Source organism: Lycium barbarum, chromosome 2, assembly GCF_019175385.1.
Source record: "Lycium barbarum isolate Lr01 chromosome 2, ASM1917538v2, whole genome shotgun sequence".
Taxonomy (NCBI): Eukaryota; Viridiplantae; Streptophyta; class Magnoliopsida; order Solanales; family Solanaceae; genus Lycium; species Lycium barbarum.
The window spans coordinates 40,617,990-40,637,928 of NC_083338.1; the positions used below are offsets into that span (position 1 = coordinate 40,617,990).

Consider the following 19,939-nt stretch of genomic DNA (forward strand, 5'->3'; position numbering starts at 1 on the left):
GGGGGCGAGGACACAAATGCTGTCAAGGACTAGAAAAACCCCTATTCCATTATAACTCAGTCTGGTATGGCGATGTCTGAAAAGGAAAACGAGTATGGATGGTAGGAAAGACGAAAAATAAGAAGTGCGAATAAGCAGAATCTTTGAAAGAGTCGACAAGCGGCACGCGAGACGATTTGTATGATAACTTGGCTAACTAGGTTACCAATAAGGGAAATTTTCCATAAATCACTGGAGCCTTACTAAGGGTGATCTGATTCGGCTTCAGATTCTATCTGTATTGATTCTGCACTTCCGATGTTGATAAGGCTCTGTCTATTACGCCTCTATGCTCCTGAACTCGATTACGTTCCCATCTGATAGATCTTTGCACATCCGATTCTGAATCTGTTTCTGGTTGACACCTCTGTATGTCTGACTCTGGATATGAATTCGTCTGATATGCCTCTGTACGTCTGATTCTGATTTCGAATCTGTCTGATACCTCTCTGTACGTTGGACTCCGATCTCAGATTTGTCTGACATACTCCCATACATCTGACTTCGACTACGAATCTGTCCGCCATGGTTTAGTACGTTTGCCTCCGATTACGAATATGTCTGATATGCTCCTATGCGTCCGATCCCAGTTCTGAATCTGTTTGGTATGATGTAGGAATATGATAATGTGGTAAGGAACCGAGGAGTGTGACAAGAAGTGATATTAATTATAATGTCTGAAAAGCTTTGAAGGAAAGGAAGAAGGGACATAATGTCCGTGAAAGAGCGAAAAGCATTCATCGGTTACTAGAATATAGTTCATGGCCCAGTGACTGTGTGGGATATGAGAAAATACGTTATGAAAGCATATGAATCAGTAACGTGAAGAATTACTCCATCATATTGGTAAAGAATCCATATCAGAAAGTCAACAAAGGATAATTATAAAAAGAACCCTCCCGAAGAAGTATGACGCCCATGAGGTCAATTTAACATTCGAGGACGAATGTTTTAAAGGGGGAGAGGATGTTACATCCGGCATTTTTGCATATTCGAAAAATTCGAGATAACTCGACTTGTAATGAATGAGGCCATATTTGGACCTTACTTGGTATGAATGTGTCGGCTAAGAATACATTGGTGTGGAATTACAAAAGGAGGCCAAAGGCAAAATTGGAATTTTGGAAATTGGTTTCGGAAATTACAAAAACAATTTGTAGCCAATTGGGCTAAAAAAAAAATAAGAAAATTAAGGCCCAATTTGTAAGGGTGGCCGGCCAACATGCCTTGGCCCAACCCAAGGAAAATGATCATGTGGCTAATTAATTAAGAGGGCTATATATTCATACTTAGCCACATAGAAGCTTCAAGAGAGAACAAGAACAAAAAACCAAGAGAAAAAAAAAGAAAGCATTTCGGCTAGAGAGAAAGAAAAGAAAGAAAAGAAAGAAAAAATTCTTGGAGCTTAATTCTTGATTCAAAAATCCATCTCTTTTGGAATTTCTACTATCACACCCCAATTCCACTAGGGTGTGATGGGCACCCGACCCCATATCCGGAGCCGAGCGAACCCACAGATTCTTATTACACACATAATTTCTTCAGATGCTGAAAATCAGATAAAAGTAAAATACATATTAAGCTTTCGAAATCCATCTTTTATCGTTCTCAATTTTAGGCAAAGTCCGTAATTATATAAAATTTACTACATAACACAGAATGACATATCGGCTGATGGAGCCGCTTACAGACTGATAACCAATACCCACGACTCTGTCTGCAAAGTCTCTAACATAAATCCAAAATTCATAACATACATATACAAACTCTGACTCGGCAACACTCCGGGAGCAAATGGAGCCTGCCAACTCTGCTGGAACATCTTCTGTAATAACTTTAACTCATCTGGGTGTACCTGCGCGGCATGAAACGCAGCCCCCGAAGAAGAGGGGTCAGTACGAAAAATGTACTGAGTATGTAAAGCATGGAATACAGAAAACTAAACCATAATCGAAACAGACAGTACAAACAGTAAGTACACTATCCAAAGTACCAACAATTATTTTTCGAACGCAGATCATATGTCAGAAAAAAAGGATACCGATCGAGAGTACTAGAAGATTTGTTTTCCACACGCAGAGCATATATGCCGAAGTCATATGTCAGAAGAAGTACGGATCCGAAATGTCAGAATGTTGATTTTCCAGACACAGATCATGTATATCAATATCATAGGTCAGAAGAAGTACAGAGGGTACAGAATGCCAGAGAACTTACTTTCCAGACAAAAATCGTATATTGTATGTGTGCGTATAACAGATCCCGGCCCTTCCGTGAGGGACGCGGTGGACAGAATCGTCAGATGTCAAAGCCAGATATCATATGCACATGTAACAGATCCCGGCCCTTCAATAAGGGACGCGGTGAACATAAATATCAATGCATGTCAGAACATATGCCATATCCGGCCCCATTATGGGACACGGTGAACAAAACGTGGTCGCCACCCCGTCACTGGCACCACAACACAGCATACTCCAGAGTAGGGAATAGCTCCGTAACATATCATATCGTATCATAATGTGCACATATCAAACATATCAGATGGCCATATCATATCATATCATCATATATCAGAATGTGTGTACATGGCACAACATACTCCACAACCCATGTACACGTATACCTGCCCCCTCACATCGAGGCACGGCGAACAATGCAGTGGAATACGCGTGATAACATATCCTGGCCCGGGCTCAGTGTGGGAAACATTGAGGCATCCACGAATGGAGTAGTGAGAAACTAAATGCAATAAAAATACCATATATTTCCAGAGACTCAATGAGGCATATCGAATGACAAATCAAACCAATGAAATCGGACAGAATCATAGTAAGTGTATGTCGTATGTCATAATGAGTTACGGAAGAATAATCCTTCTGGGATCATTTTCATATTCCAAAATAGTTTACCATACTCGAGGGAATCATTAAAACAATTTTCCTTAGTAGTTAAAAGGATAGTTAAAACGTTTCATTTTATATTGTTCGAAAATAAAGCAATAGTACACTAAAAGGCAAAACGGGAATAGTGGGAGACTAAATGAGACACAAAATATCATACCTTTACAGAGATTCAATAAAGTATTTAGAATAAGTATCATTGGTAGTTATAAGTGTAGTTAAGACGCTTCCTTTAGAACCGCTTGAAATTAAGTTATAAACACAAAAAGGGTAAAGTCGGAAATAGTGGGCCCACCTCGGGACAACCGAAGCGGTGGGCTCAAATTACGTATATTAAGCTTATGGAGTCACCTACGGAGGTCCCAGGGACATTTCATAACTTTCTAGAAAATTTGCGGAAGTTTACACAATTCTTTAACAAAGCATACTTATAGGGTTCAATTCCATTGAATGAAAAAGGGACAATTTGAAACGCGGATTCCGAAAGACAGAATATTTCCCGAGGCTCGAATCCGATCCTAGTACATCTAGGACATGCCAAAAGAAGAATTGGGATAGCTTTACATACCTTTTATGCTTTTTACGCCTTTCCAAGTTCACTTCCCGTTTCATCCAAAATCTACAAATGGTCACATTTACCAAATGTTAACCCTAAGACTTTAGGACTTAAATATCAAATCAACACTTTTCTACAGAAATTTGGGCAGCATTTCCCCTATACATATAGCATCCCCGAGAATTCAACTCGGCCAAAACAATCAACAACAACCCAATAACAACACTAACAACAACAACAATAACTACAAGACACAATATGGCACAACTAGTTCCCTTTCTAACATAGTGCGATACTTCCATTTCAACTTCAAATTTCCAAACAAATCTCAAGGGTTTCACATTCATCATTAATCAAGATCATCACAATATAATTTGAAAGCATTTCATATCAATTCCACAAAATATTCACAAGATATACACAATATACAAACTTTCCACCAAAGTCATAATTCCACCAAAACATCTAATCTTTAACAAACATTTTCATAACATGTTTCTATCTTCCAACTTCATCAACAATCATCATAATTTACACCTTAACGACTTCATTTCCACAATATCATAAAATCATATTAGAATGACATAATCTTTTACATTCCGTTTCAATGCCAACTTAAATCATATTACCTTCCTTTACACTATAAGGATCACAACAACACAACCAACATATTAAACAAAATTAATTCATTCCCATTCTAATCTCCATATACCACATGGCCAATACCTATATTTCCAACTTCAACCAAATTCATTCAACTTTCATTCTCAATATGAATTCCATCATACTCACAACTAGAATACAACATAAATTCAACTCACCATATGTATATAACATACATACACACATGGCTACATGCCAACTTACATACCACTTTGCAAACTTCCATATTTCCATACTTTCTACTCATTTCTACATACTACAACACAAACAAACCTTCATAACATAATAACATGGAATGAATTCTTACCTTTTTCTCCAATCTTCTTCACTTAACCAAAGTGCAGAAACGATGAAACTGATGAACCATCTTCCGAAATAATCATACCACGTTGTAGAGGGTACTTGAATTGGTAGGAATACTACAAGAAAACAATTTTTGGAACAAGATTTAAGGTACTCAATTTCCATGGGTCTTGGCCGAAATGGCCCTTTGTTTTTGTTCTTCATCTTTGTGTTTCTTGAAAATTCTAATGGATAAAGTGATAAATATATGGTCCCTTTCATCTATTTTAACACATGGAAAATTCATTAATTTTTTGGTGGGTTTGGGCCATGGCTTTGGCCGGCCACCCTCTTAAACTTGGGCCTCATTTTTTTTCTTTTCATTTTTCTTGGGCCAACCCGGTTGGTCCCGAGTTGGGCATAGCCCACTGACCTTTCGACCTTAAAACGTCCATATCTCCTTGTACCGACGTTACCTAGGAACCCACGACCTATGGTTGGAAAGCTAATTCAATTATCTATAACTTCTATCTCTTGGTAATTTTCCAAATTCCAAACTTATAATACCGTTTTTGCCCCTCCAAGTCAGGTCACCCGGAAACGTTTTCTTAAAAATATTCGTTTGGAGGGCTTCCACTTTGATTTGGCCCAAGGGTCCTTCATGAGTTGTGTTTAACTTTACATATGTGATTCATATAGCTTGTCACATGTTCCAAAAAAAAATCTTGACGTGTGGGCCCCACCTCAGCTTACAAATAATCCGACGTTCAAAAATACGGGATATAACATCCTCCCCCCCCCCCCCCTTTAGAACATTCGTCCTCGAATGTTAGATTAGTCTTATAGGGTCTGTAAGTACTTCGGGGGAGTTTATTTTTATGGTCGGCTCATGTGATACACATTCATTATTGAATACAACCAAGTAAGGATATTTCTTCTTGATTTCCTCTTCAGTTTCCCAGGTCATCTCTTCCCTGTTATCGTTCTGCCACAGCACCTTAACGGAAGCTACATCTTTATTCGGCAATCTCCTTACCTGGCAATCCAGAATGGCTACAGGCTGCTCTTCATACGATAGTTCCTCCGTCACCCGAATATTATTTGCTGGAAATATTCTAGGAGGACCACCGACACATTCGCGGAGCATAGATACATGAAATGTCGGATGTACCGCTTCCAAATCAGATGGTAAATCTAACTCGTAGGCGACATTCCCAATCTTTCAAATAATCTGATAGGGTCCGATATATCGCGGACTGAGCTTACTCTTTTTGCCGAATCGCATTACGCCTCTCATAGGCGATACTTTCAAAAATACCCAATCGCCGACCTGGGACTCTAAGGGTCGACGTCGTTTGTCAGCATACGATCTCTGTCGACTCTGGGCTGCTAATTGTCTTTCTCGGATGAGTTTCACCTTATCAACGGCCTGCTGGATCATATCGGGACCGGTTAACTCTGTTTCGCCAATATCGAACCAGCCGATCGGTGACCTACATTTTCTGCCATACAAAGCCTCGTATTAAGCTAGAATCGTAGTTGTCATTATAAGCAAACTCGATTAACGGCAGATGATTGTCCCGGCTACCTCTGAATTCAATAATACAGGCCCGCAACATATCTTCTAGCGTCTGTATAGTGTGCTCGGCCTGTCCGTCGCTCTGAAGATGGAATACTGTGCTCAGAATTACCTGAGCCCATAATCCTTCCTGAAAACAAATCTCCAGAAATTAGTCGTAAATTGAGCACCTCTGTCAGTGATGATAGATATAGGAACTCTGCGGAGCCTCACTATGTCTTTAACACCTAGCTTGGCATAATCCTCAGCTAAATAAGTGGTTCTGACGGGAAGAAAATGGACTGATTTTTGTCAGCCTATCCACAGTAACCCATATGGAAATCATACTTCCGTAGAGTGTGAGGCAAACCTGTTAGACAAACTTGTGTGGGTTTTGTATATGTTTTGGGATGATATGATCTGTGACAGCCTTATCGGCTCCCATGTACTATGTCGGTTCATTTATGATGATTGCTAACGCCAATTGACTTTTACATTTAAAAATATTATGCTGATATGCTAGTCTGGGTTATTGGGTACGTTTGGGTGTCCAGCACGGACACTAGTCGCGGCCTACGGAGTTGGGTCGTTACATCTACTAAGCTCAAGATTCTCTTCAAGTTGGTATAATTATTGTGGCAAGAAACTACCAATTGTGGCAAGTGGAAGAGTTGGGAAAAGGTAAGAATCCATCCCTTTTTATTATGTTATGGAGCTTTGTTTATGTTGTGGAATGTAGAAATGAATAGAATTTGTAAAAATATGGAAGTTTGCAAAGTGGGTGTGTTTATTGGAAAGTGGCCGTGTGTGTGTTGATGTATAGATGTAATGAGTTGAATTTTTATGATGTATTCTAGTTGTTGTTATGATAGAAATTATATTAGAAATGAAAGTGGAATGAATTAGTGAAAATTGAAGAATGTAGGAGGTGGCCGTGTGGTATGGTCATGTGTTGATGGAATATGAATTTGATCTTGTTTGTATATTAAGTATGTTATGGTGAAGTGAATGGAAAAGATAACAATCTTTATTGTTTTGGAAAAAAAAATGGTTATCAAGTTGCTGTAAGAAAGTATGCAAATTTTGTTATGATTTACGTAAAAATGGAAATGAAGGTATCAAGAGGCAAATTATGATTATTGTTGATGAATTTGGAAGATGGGAATGTGTTATGAACTTGTATGTTGAAAGTTAGGAAAAGATTGGAAAAGTAGTGATTTAATGGAAAGTTGGAATGTTTGTGTATCTTATGAATATTCTGTGAAAATGGTATGGATGCCTCCGGTGTATGTCGTAATGATTTTGATGGATAATGGATATGAAAATAATAAGTTTGGTTTGGAAATGCAAGTTTGAAACGAAAAATGTTTCGTTATGTCGAAAGATGGCTAATGATGCCTTAGTGTATGTTTTAATGTCCATTGATGTTTTGATGTCGTTTCTGGGTTGTTGTGTTGATGAATTGAGCCGAGCTAAGTCTCGGGGATGTCGTATATACAGAGGAAATGCTGCCGAAATTTCGGTAGGCAAGTATGTGTAAAGTTGGAATATTGAAAGTTTGAAACTAACCAAATGGTAAACTTGACCATTTCCAGATTTTGGACGAAATTTGGATTGACGCCAAGCGAGCATAAGGCGCCATCGAGGTATGTGAAGCATTTCCCTATGTTCCTAGGCATGTTCTGGATGTGATAGGCTCAGCCGCGAGCCTTAAGTACGACTCCGTTCCCCGGAATTCGAGACGGCAAACCGCTCCAATTCCTTCAATTCAATTGAAGCTATTTTCTTACAAATTGTCTTTAAAGTGAATTTTTGTACAAAACTTCCCCAAACGGAGTCGGAACACTTCCAAACGACTATGGATGACCTCATAAGGTCTATTAGCAATAATTTACCTATGTAACCTCGAGTTGGTCCGAGGCGGGCCCACAAGGCCCGATATCTTCTGTAAAATTTTAAATATTTCTGTTTTGTCCGATTTTCTCTAAAAATCTTTGGACTACTATTTTGTGTATGATATAACCATTTTTGTGCGATTTATACGAAATGATTTTTGAACATCTGAGATTCTGATTCTGATAATAATCTGTCGTGCCTTCCCGACTAGGATGTAGGCTCGTACTATGCATACTATCTGGATACTATGATTTGACTCGCCATTTGGCACCCTTCAGATTGATCGAGTCTGTATGTTGAGTCTGTATGTAAGTAGTTTCTCATTTATCGGTTCGTGTCTGTCTCAATGCATTCTTTCACTGCGACCCGGGCCAGGTTCTGTTACGTGCATATTTCTCTGCATTGTTCACCGCGTCCCTCGGCGTACGGGCCGGGATCTGTATGATATTATGATTTGTGTATGGGGATGGCGGCTAGGATGGCATATGATCTGATCTGATTCTGTCTGTCCACCGCGTCCCGTACTAAGAGGGCCGGGTTCTGTTACCGCGCCCCCAGACAGGGCCGGGATCTGTATGAATGTATGCGTGTGCCATCTATATTTATATAAGCACATGCCTCTGTATGATTCTGTATGACTCTGTACTACTCTCCATGCATAATTCTATCCGACATACTTCTGTCTGTCCGTCTGAATTACGACTATGTCTGTATGTCCGTATGGATTCTGATTCTGCTCATCTGTCCGTATTATGATTCCGTCTGTCTGTCCGAACCATGATTCTGTTTATCTGTAAAGAACACGATTCTGTATGTCTGTCTGGATCATGACTCTGTCCGTCAGTCTGATTTATGGTTCTGTTCGTTATATTTCTGTGACTCCGGTTCGGACTATGTTTATATCTGTTATGTTCTGCTTTACATACTCGGTACATTTTTCGTACTGACCCCCGTTCTTCGGGGGCTGCGCTACATGTCCGCAGGTACAAAAGCGCCAGGTGATACGCCGCCAGCGTAGGTTTCTGATTCAGCTGTTTTGAAGAGCTCCTTTGATCCGGAGCGTATATTTTTGGTATATATCTCCTGTCTTCTGTATACTCTGTATGTATGGATGTTCTGGGTACGGCGGGGCCCTGTCCCGTCATATGACTCCGTATGTCTGTAGAGGCCTGTAGATAGATGTGTGGGTTACGGGTTTCGTCTGTATGTTAGCCTTGTCGGCTTATCCGTATGTTTCTGTATGTTCAGATATATATATGTTTGCACGCGTGCCGTAGTTGTATCGGCCTACTTTTGTAATTTCTGTTTCAAAAAAAAATCTGTACGATACGAAATTCGGTCAGGTAGGTATGTACGGGTACCCAGCTAGGGTGCCAGTCGCGGCCCACGGGGTTGGGTCGTGACAAGTATGATGTGTTGTGGCGTCAGCGTCGGAGTGGCGACCACGTTCTTGAGCCCTATGCATGATTTTTATTTGCATTATTTATGTTTTCAGCACAGGTTTTGATATACAAATTCTGTATCCATTTTCCATACTCCTTATTTCAGTTCTGATTTGGATTACTGTAGTTCATGCTTTACATACTCAGTACATATTTTGTACTGACCCCCTTTCTTCGGGGGCTGCGTTTCATGCCTGCAGGTACAGACGTTCGTTCTGGTGATCCGCCAGTGTAGGACACTTATTCTGCTATTTGGAGTACTCCTTTGATCCGGAGCTCATATATTTGGTACATATCTTTTGTTATATAGGTTTCTGTATATATGACTATTTGGGGTACGGCGGGGCCCTGTCCCGTCATATGTTTCTGTTATGGTTTGTAGAGGCCTGTAGACATATGTGTGGGTCATGGGTCATGTTTGTTCGATTATGTTTGTGATTTGTGCCTTAAGCGGTCCCGTTTGCTATTATGGCCAAAACGGCCCACATGTTTGTATATGTATGTATATTCGGGCGATGTGTATTCCGCCAGCCTACCGGCTTTTGGTATGATATTTCTGTTATAGGTGACCGCTTAAGATGACGTCTGTTCTCAGTATCCGTATAAACAACGTATGTTAAATTTGAATAAGTCTTTGATATGTCGATCTGGTAAGTAAGTCTGTATGAGTGTCCAGTTAGGGTACTAGTCACGGCCCACGGGACTGGGTCGTGACAAAAATTCATCCTTATGTTCAACTTATACTAACAACTTCACGCCCAACCTTAGCACATTTTCATACACTACTTCCTCATCACTATTACTACCTTCCATAACAAGATTATATCCTTATTATACTAAGAATCATGACTCAAGTTAGCTTACTACTCAAAAACATCATAAAAGTTACATTTAACCCTCATTTTCTACTTCCTTCTTCTACCCAAGTTCTTCAACAACCAACCATTCATGAGGACATGAAATAAGCATGAAAACTAACCTTTTATCATATGGCCATGAGCTTTGGAGCAGCTATCAACTTAGGTGAAAACCCTAGCTTCATTACTCAAGAATTCCTTGTAGTCTACTAACCTTAGCAAGACTCCTAACACATGGGTACCTTGATTCTTGCCCCTTGGGGTGGAATATGCTTGGAGAAGGGTTTTGAGCTCTCAAGACTTGTGGAAGATGAAAAATGAAATAATTGAACAAAGGCCATCTATTTATACAAAACATAAAAATTCAGCCCGATGGACTTATACGGTCCGTATAAGTGGACCATATAACACCACCATGGGAAAGTCCCTTTCTGAAATAGGTCAAGTTATACGGACCCCCTTATACGGACCGTATAAAGTTATACGGACTGTATAAGTGGTCGTATAACACCACCAAGAAAATGACCCTTTCTGTGAAGGTCATGTTATACGGACTGTATAAAGTTATATGGACTGTATAAGTGGCCGTATAACTCCCAGTTATGCGAAACTGCCTCTCGTTGATTCGTTTGACTTCCAATCCTCGTGGAACCTTCTTGGTACTTGAATAATACTTCATTAACTATACAATAGGCCCTATAGTAGCCCCTCAAGACATTACCAAATTAATCTTAGCTCAATTATAGCGAAAACCTTTCCGAACACGACTTATATTTCACTTCCTTCAACAAACTAAAGCTCATATATTCGTATCACTTCAAAATCTTATAGTATGCGCTTTAAGCTATCTAATACTTCTCTTAATCTTGTAAGGATTTCATAATCACCTTAAGCTCACATTATCCTATTCACAAGGGAGCAAATCCTGAATTTCCGAGGTGTAACATTCTCCCCCCCTTAGGAAAAATCGTCCTCGAATGTTCGGTTCTTAGGGAGTCTATAAAAATTTCGCCAGAGTTTCCCCTAAAATATGGAACTACCATCCTGCAACAGCAACCCAAAATACATCGCCTCCCTGGGCTACAGCAACAACATCAATAACCATGGCCACACACGACCAGGAAAGCATCAAGGAAAGCACTATATACCTGAAGATAATGGCGTCTCTACATGAGTCTCCTTTAGGGGTGAAAATAAATACGGGTACCTTAACTTCATGTCTTCTTCTGCTTCCCAAGTCATTTCCTCTCTATTATTATTTCTCCATAAAACTTTAACTGAAGCTACCTCTTTGGTTATGAGCTTCCGTACTTGCCTATCTTAAATGGCAATGGGAATTTCTTCATAAGACAATTGTTTGGTAACTTGGACATCATCTATTGGTACAATTCTAGAAGGATCTCCAATGCACTTATGGAGCATCGATACATGAAAAACTAGGTGAAATGACTCCAAATCAGGAGGTAGGTCTAATTCGTAAGCCACCTCGCCTACCTTGCATACAATCTCATAAGGCCCAATGTACTAGGGGATAAGCTTGCCCTTCTTGCTAAATCTCATGATGCCCTTCATTGGCGACACCTTCAAAAATACCCAATCTTTCACTTGGAACTCTAAGTCCCTTCGACGATTATCTGCATAGGATTTCTGACGACTCTGAGCTGTTAATAATCGATCCTGTATAAGCTTGACTTTCTCTATATCTTGCTAGACCAAGTCTGGCCCTATCAATTTGGTCTCTCTTACTTCGAACCACCCAATTGGAGTCTACACTTTCGCCCATATAAAGCCTCATACGGGGCCATTTGAATGCTAGAATGATAACTATTGTTGTAAGCAAATTCAATAAGTGGTAAGTGATCATCCCAATTACCTCCAAAATCCAATATACATGCCTGTAGCATATCCTCAAGGGTCTGAATGGTACGTTCAGCTTGCCCATCCGTCTGTGGGTTAAATGTCGTGCTAAGACTCACCTGAGTCCCTAAACCTTCTTGGAAAGTTTTCCAAAAATTGGCTGTAAATTGAGTCCCTCTATCGGAGATAATAGATACTGGAACACCGTGAAGTCGCACTATCTCTTTAACATAAAAGCTTTGCATAATCTTCTGCTACATATGTAGTTCTGACAGGTAAGAAATGAACTGATTTCGTGAGTCTATCCACAACCACCCATATAGAATCATACTTACGTCGAGAACGGGGTAAGCCTGTAATGAAGTCCATGTTAATTACTTCCCATTTCTAAGTTGGAATTTCTGTAGCTTGCAACAATCCACCCGACTTTTGGTGCTTAATATTCACTTGCTGACAGTTAGGACATTATGCTACGAATTCCGCTATATCTTTCTTCATCCCATTCCACTAATATATAGATTTAAGAACATGATACATTTTCGTTGCTCCGGGGTGAACGGAATAACGGGAACAATGGGCTTCTTTTAATATCTGCTGACATAACCCTGCAACATCGGGAACACACAAGCTGCCTTAACATCAGAGAACTCCATCTCCAGAAATCTCAAATAATGACTTCTCCTTCTGAAGGAGTGTATTTCTGTAATGAACTAGCATGGGATCTTCGTATTGACGCTCTTTCACTTCAACTACTAGCGACGAGACCGCTGAATTTTAAATGGTAGCTCCCATACTGCCTGAGTCCACTCCTCGAACTCCTAGGCTAGCTAACTGCTGGAGCTCACGAGCTATCTCTCTTTTCTCTGGCAGAACATCGCATAAACTTCCCATGGATCTACGGCTAAGAGCATCAGCCACCATATTTGCTTTCTCGGCATGATATAGGATGTTAACATCATAATCTTTCAACAATTCCAACCATCGCCGTTGCCGTAAATTCAATTCCTTCTGCTTGAAAATATACTGAAGGCTCTTATGATCTATATAAATATCAACGTGGACGCCATACAAATAATGTCTCCACATCTTCAATGCATGAATTACTGCAACCAATTCAAGATCATGGGTCGGATAATTTTTCTCATGTTTCTGCAACTTTCTTGAAGCAAACGCAATCACCTTACCATGTTGCATTAACACACAGCCTAACCCAACGCCTGAAGCATCACAATAGACAACATAACCTTCCGATCCCTCCGAAAGTGTCAGGACTGGGGCAAAAGTTAATCTATCCTTTAGCTCTTGGAAACTACGTTCACAAGCATCCGTCCATTGAAATTTAGCTGATTTCTGGGTCAGCTTCGTGAGTGGTGCAGAAACAGAAGAAAAGCCTTCTACAAACCTCCTGTAATAACCTGCTAAGCCTAGAAAACTATGAACTTCCGTAGGGGTTGTGGGCCTTGGCCAAAGTCTTCACGGCCTCAATCTTTTGGGTATCTACCCGAATACTATCAGCTGAAATAATGTGCCCCAAAAAGGTCACTGAGTTCAACCAAAACTCACACTTCGAAAATTTGGAAAATAACTCTCGAGTTTGAAGAACTCTAAGAACAGTACGTAAATGATCTGCATGTTCTGCCTCGGACCTAGAATATACCAGGATATCGTCGATGAACACAATCACAAATAAATATAGGAAGGTCCTAAACACATTGTTCATCAAACCCATAAATATTGTCGGTGCATTAGTTAGCCCAAACGACATTACCCGGAACTCAAAATGGCCGTATCTGGTTCTGAAGGCTGTCTTAGGAATATCTTTCTCCCTAACTCGCACCTGATGATACCTGGATCTCAAATCTATCTTTGAAAACCATTTGGCGCCTTGTAATTGATCAAATAGGTCGTCAATCCTTAGGATTGAATATTTGTTCTTGATCGTCACTTTATTCAGTTGTTGATAGTCAATGCACATTCGCAAGGAGCTATCTTTCTTTCGGACAAACAACACGAGCACTTCCTATGGGGAAGAACTAGGCCTAATTAAACCTTTCTCAAGCTAGTCCTTCAATTGCTCCTTCAACTCTTTCAACTCTGCGAGAGCCATCATATAAGGATGAATAGATATGGGCTTTGTATCCGGTAGCACATCTATAGCGAAATCAATCTCCCACTTTGGAGGGAGGCATGGAAGCTCTTCCGGGAATACATCCAGAAACTCATCCACCACGGGGACAGACTGAAGAGTTAGCGATTCAGCTTCTACATCTTGAACCCGAACTAAGTGGTAAATACAACCTTTAGCAATCATTTTCCTCGCCTTGAGATAGGAAATAAACCTACCTCTCGGGGACGCTGTATTTCCTTTCCATTCCAAAACCGATTTTCCCAGAAACTGGAAGCGAAGATTTTTCATTCTACAATCAACATTGGCATAGAAAGAAGCCAACCAGTCCAAAGTCCACCATTTTTAAATCATGTAAATCAACCATAGTACGATGGTCACAAACCATAACTATACAATTTCTATATACTCGACTAGCTATTACCGGTTCACCAACGGGTGTAGTTACCTCAAAAGGTTTGATCGACTCCGGTTTGACCCCAAACTGAACCACAATATATGGAGTAACATATGACAATGTGGAGCCCGGATCTATCAAAGAATATATATCATGAGAGGATACCGATAATATACCTGTGACGACATCGGGGGAAGACTCAATATCCTGTCACCCCGCCAAAGCATAAATACGGTGCTGAGGACCCCTAGAACTGGGAGCTCTCCCTCTGCCTCTACCATGGCTGACTGGCGCATGTGAACCTGGCCCCAGAGGGCGATATAAGAGAAGAACGTAAGGTCTGCATAAAGACTGATGAAACGACGCCAAGGTATTTCTCTGGCTGATTTAAGCGCCTTCGCGTATTCTTGTAAAGATTGCAGCATAATGTGTAATAGGAAAACTAAAGACGAAAATCCGAGTAAAAAGGCAATAGAATATGCCTAAAGGGTTATAAGTCGGGTTAAGGGAAATTGTGAAATGGTTTAAGTAAGACGATCAGAATGAGCTGATTACTAGAAGACGGTGAATTTAGATGTCAGATTAAAAAATTCTTTCAGAATTATCCCAGTTAATAATAGTCAGATCACAGAGAGACTACGTAGAATTACTATAAGAGGAAGCTCCAACGCTACTTGATAGCCAACTCTAAAGATTTAGATCAAGAGCTAGAAGCAAAAATGACAGTTAAAATCTTTTAAAAAGAAGGTCGAGGAGTGACACATGATGCGGAAGATTCCAGAATATGGACTTCATGACAAGCTTACCTCGCGCTCCACTGAAGTATGACTCTATATGGGTTATTATGGATAGGCTGACAAAATCAGCCCATTTTCTTCTAGTCAGGACTACTTATTCAGCTGAGGACTATGCGAAGTTACATATCAAGGAGATAGTAAGACTTCATGGGATAGTAAGACTTCATGAGGTTCCCACATCTATTAACTCAAACAAAGGAGCTCAGTTTATAGCTAACTTCTTGAAATCATTCCAGAAGGGATTGGAGACACAGGTGAGTCTTAGTACAGCATCTCATCCTCAGACTGGCGGACAGGCCGAGAGTACTATTTAGACGCTAGAAGATATGTTGTGGGCCTGTGTTATTGACTTCAAAGGTAGCTGGGACAATCATTTGCCACTTATCGAGTTTGCCTAATATAGTAGCTACCATTCTAGTATTCAGATGGCACCGTATGAGGCCTAGTACGGCAAGAAGTGCAAGTCACCTATTGTTTGGGTTGATGTTGGTAAAACTAAGTTAATCAGCCCAGATGCGATGCAGCAAGCCGTTGATAAAGTGACGCTTATTCAGGAGAGATTACTGGCAGCCCAGAGTCGGCAGAAATAATATGCAGATAATCGACGTCGACACTTAGAATTTCAGGTTGGTGACTGGTGTTCCTGAAAGTGTCACCCATGAAAGGTGTTATGAGATTTGGCAGGAAAAGGAAGCTAAGCCCGAGATATATTGGACCTTATCAGATTGTCCGTAGAGTAGGCCAGGTTGCCTACGAGATAGACCAACCGGCTGATTTGGAAGCAGTGCATCCAGTTTTTCACGTGTCAATGCTTCCCAAATGTATAGGCGATCCTTCCAGAGTATTCCCCGTAGATGATGTCCAAGTAACAGAGGAATTATCCTACGATGAGCAGCCCATAGCCATACTTGATCGGCAGGTTAAGAGGTAACGAACTAAGGACGTGGCTTCAGTCAAAGTATTATGGCGAAACAACAATAGGGAAGAGATGACCTGGGAAGCCGAGGAGGAGATGAAAGAAAAGTATCCTTACTTGTTCTCTACGCCTACAGGTAACTCAAACTCCTCACTTGATTATATAAATTTCCTGATAAAGTATATGTTATAACGATAAGGGAGACTTCCCCAAAATTCGTATGGAACGTCACGGGACCAAATTCAACAATCGAGGATGAATGTTCTAAAGGGGGGGAGAATGTTAGACCCCGTATTTTATACGTCGAGTTATTCGCGAAGGAATCGACGTGAGATAGAAACCTCGGATTTTAATTTCTAAACTACAACTAATCGGTTATAAATTTTACTTAGTATAAAAATGTTATTGGAGATTAGGAACTACTTAATTGTGGTCTTAATTAAAATTTTATGACAACCATGAACCAAGAAGGATCACCAACGTGCAATACACAAAATATGACTAAAAGTCATCTAAAACAAGGCTATTATGGAAGAAATACACATATGCATTTAATGTTGATTCATCCACTACAATTTCATTATATTGTGGACAATTAAATTGGAAGAAATATACATGTAATACTCGGCCAAGATGGCTGAAAATTGGAGGAGAAAAATTTGAAGCATGCAATTTAATAATGAAGGCATGCATTATTTGATGAAGACATAACATGTTGGAGGAATCATTTCATATTTAAATATTGACCATTCATCTTGTATGATTGCAATGGACAAAGGGTAGTGTATGAATCATCCACCACACATGCAATTGTCTTGTTAGGGAGACAAGGGGGGGGGGGGGGGGGGGGGGGCCTCGGCCAAAATCCTAGCCGAAAGTTGAAGGGAAAGAATTAGAATTTTAGTGTAAAGTTTATTTGAGTGGCTCAATGTCTTGAGTGGCGCATGTGGCCATCTTGTAAGCATCATAGTTTAACCAAATAAGGACTAAGGAGATCAGCAAATACATTCATTTCAACTACACAACACAAAGAAAGAAAACCTAAACCTAGAAAGAGAAAGCTCTCGGCCACAATGGCTGATTTTTGAGCTCTTGAGTCTTGATCCAAAAATTATTTTTCCAAGGTGTTTAAACCCTTTAGAAGGTCCCTAGAAACGTGAAGATAGTCATTGGAGCAACAAGAACCATTTTCATTTCAATTCACAAACTCTAGCCAAGTTGAGAAGTCAAGTTGTCAAGGTAAGATCTAACTTTCTTTTTCATGTATTAAGGGTGATGTAGATGTGTAAATATAAGTTGTATGCATGAAATAAGGTGTGTTGATGTGGGAACATGATATTAACCATGAGGTTATTGGTGTTGATGTTGAAGTATGGTTGTAACTTAATAAACATGAATCGCATGCATAAAATCATGAATGTTGGTGTTGGAATGACTATGTGGTCGAGGGGACTGTTTTGGTGGAATTAATGAAATAATTTTCTTTAATAAATATGGTTTTTACTATCATAGATCTCATGGTAAAAAGGAATGAAAAGAATTGGAAGGTTAAAAGTGAAGTTGTGTTAGTATGAAAATAATTGAATCTATGATTTTATGTGAGTGATGTTGAAGCATGTTGAAACCGTTTATGGACTGTTTTTGTAAGAAGTTAGTGAACTGATTTTACTTGATATTTTGATTGTTATTGTCATGAATGTTATGATGGAAATAAAGGTGTTTAATGGTTGGAGCTGAAACCAAAGTCGTTTGTGAGTTGTTGTAAGGATTATAGAGATGACGATGTACCTTAGTTGCGTATGAATTGATGTTTTACTTGTCGTGTGGATAGTTGGTCATAACTTATTGAAATTATATGAAAAGAAGACATGAAATAATGTGTACGAATCATATGTGGTTTTCTTAGTATGTTCGTAAACGTTTGCAAGAATTCCGAACATTTTTATGTTGTCAGTTAGGGACTGTTTCGGACATGTTGTTGGTTAGGGACTGTTTTGGACGTGTTGTTTTGGCTTAGTTGGAAAAACTAATTATAGTTACGAATATACATCATGTTGTCATAGTGGTTGGGATGTTATAGAATCGTTTCGACGAAATGTTATGACTATAGAATAACAAGAATAAATTGGACGTGTCAAAATCGCATGTAGACTATTATTGGGTGTTGTAATGTGCGGACTGTTTTGACACGTTGTTGTTATTCTTATTGAGCTTTTGAGATTAATGATAATTAAGATTATGCATTGTGTTGGATAGTCTGTTATAAGTTGTTACATGCAAACGTTAAGGCTACGAACTATTAGAAGTAACTTGAGAATGTAGTAGTCGTATGTGAATCGTCATTGCATGTTGTGAATGTGGGTTGTTTGGGATATTGTGTGGGCTGTCCGGATTGGTATTGAACACATAATTATTGATGTTGGATTGGTTGTATGTGGTTGGTTTGGATACAAGAGAAAACGTCGTCTAAACATCTAGAAAGGAGTTACTAACGTTAGAATACGTTTTGAATCTCCCCGTAACTTAAACGTAGTTGTTGGCATCTTAATATAGGTTGAAGTATTATTGGGCAGCGTATACATATTGTGTGACGAATAAGCGCTAAAGGTATGTGAAGCTAACCCTTCTTTATTTTTGGCATGATCGTTGTGAAATGAATATACGATATATATACGATTCCAAAGGAAATTCCTATTCTTAGAGCCACCAGGATGGCTATTGATCTTGATTCCCATAACTTATGTTTTGTTTTATATATTGATATGTACACATGATTTCAAAGTTCCATTTTGATATGATCCACAGGGACATCCGAAAGGTATATGGTATGACTATTATTTGAAATTGCGAACGATGGTTCGTGTTGACTATCCTATTGATTCCTTAAAAATGTTTTGAACTGCATATATTTTCTCACTACTCTGCTCGTGCATACCTCAATATATCTTTCACCGAGTCCCGGGCCGGGTATGTTATCGTGCACACTTCCACTGCATTGTTCACCGAGTCCCTCACTAGAGGGTCGGGTACGGTATATATATGTATTTGGTGTTATGGTGTTATGCTGTGTTACAGAGTTATGCTGTGTTACGGAGTTATATTATATTCTGGAGTATGCTGTGTTATGGCGCCAGAGACGGGGTGGCGACCAAGTTCACCGAGTTCCATAAAAGGGCCGGATATGATATATGATATTGACATGCATGAGTTATGTTCCAAAAACAAGTATTTGGTATTCTGGTTATTGTACTCGTTACCTATACTCCTTATTCAGTTATGATCTTGTTTACTGTATTTCATGCTTTACATGCTCAGTACATATTGCGTACTGACCCCCTTTCTTCGGGGGGTTGCGTTTTATGCCCGCAGGTACGGACAGTCGGTTTGGTGACCCTTCAGCATAGGACTCCGACTCAGCTATCTTGGAGAACTCCGTTGTTCCGGAGTTTATACCTCTAATACAGATCTCATGATATATATATATATATATATATATATATATATATATATATATGAATATGGTTATCCAGGGGTACGACGGGGCCCTGTCCCATCATATGTTACGTTACGGTTGATACTCTTAAAGGTCTACAGACATATGTGCGGGTTATGTATGGGTTCTGTTCAGCTGTGTCTATACAATGTGCTGTG

At 39.7% G+C, this 19,939-nt stretch overlaps 1 long non-coding RNA gene across 1 annotated transcript in view; it reads right to left on the bottom strand.

Annotated features, from left to right (window-relative positions):
* Positions 1-1,154: 1,154 nt before the first annotated feature.
* LOC132626433 (uncharacterized) overlaps positions 1,155-19,939 on the bottom strand; it is a 45,745-nt gene continuing 26,960 nt past the window's right edge. Inside the window, exons 2-3 of the long non-coding RNA XR_009577287.1 lie at positions 3,511-3,561; positions 1,155-1,894 (exon numbers count right to left, since the gene is read on the bottom strand). This is a non-coding gene — a long non-coding RNA (uncharacterized LOC132626433). The remainder of the gene's footprint in view (positions 1,895-3,510; positions 3,562-19,939) is intronic.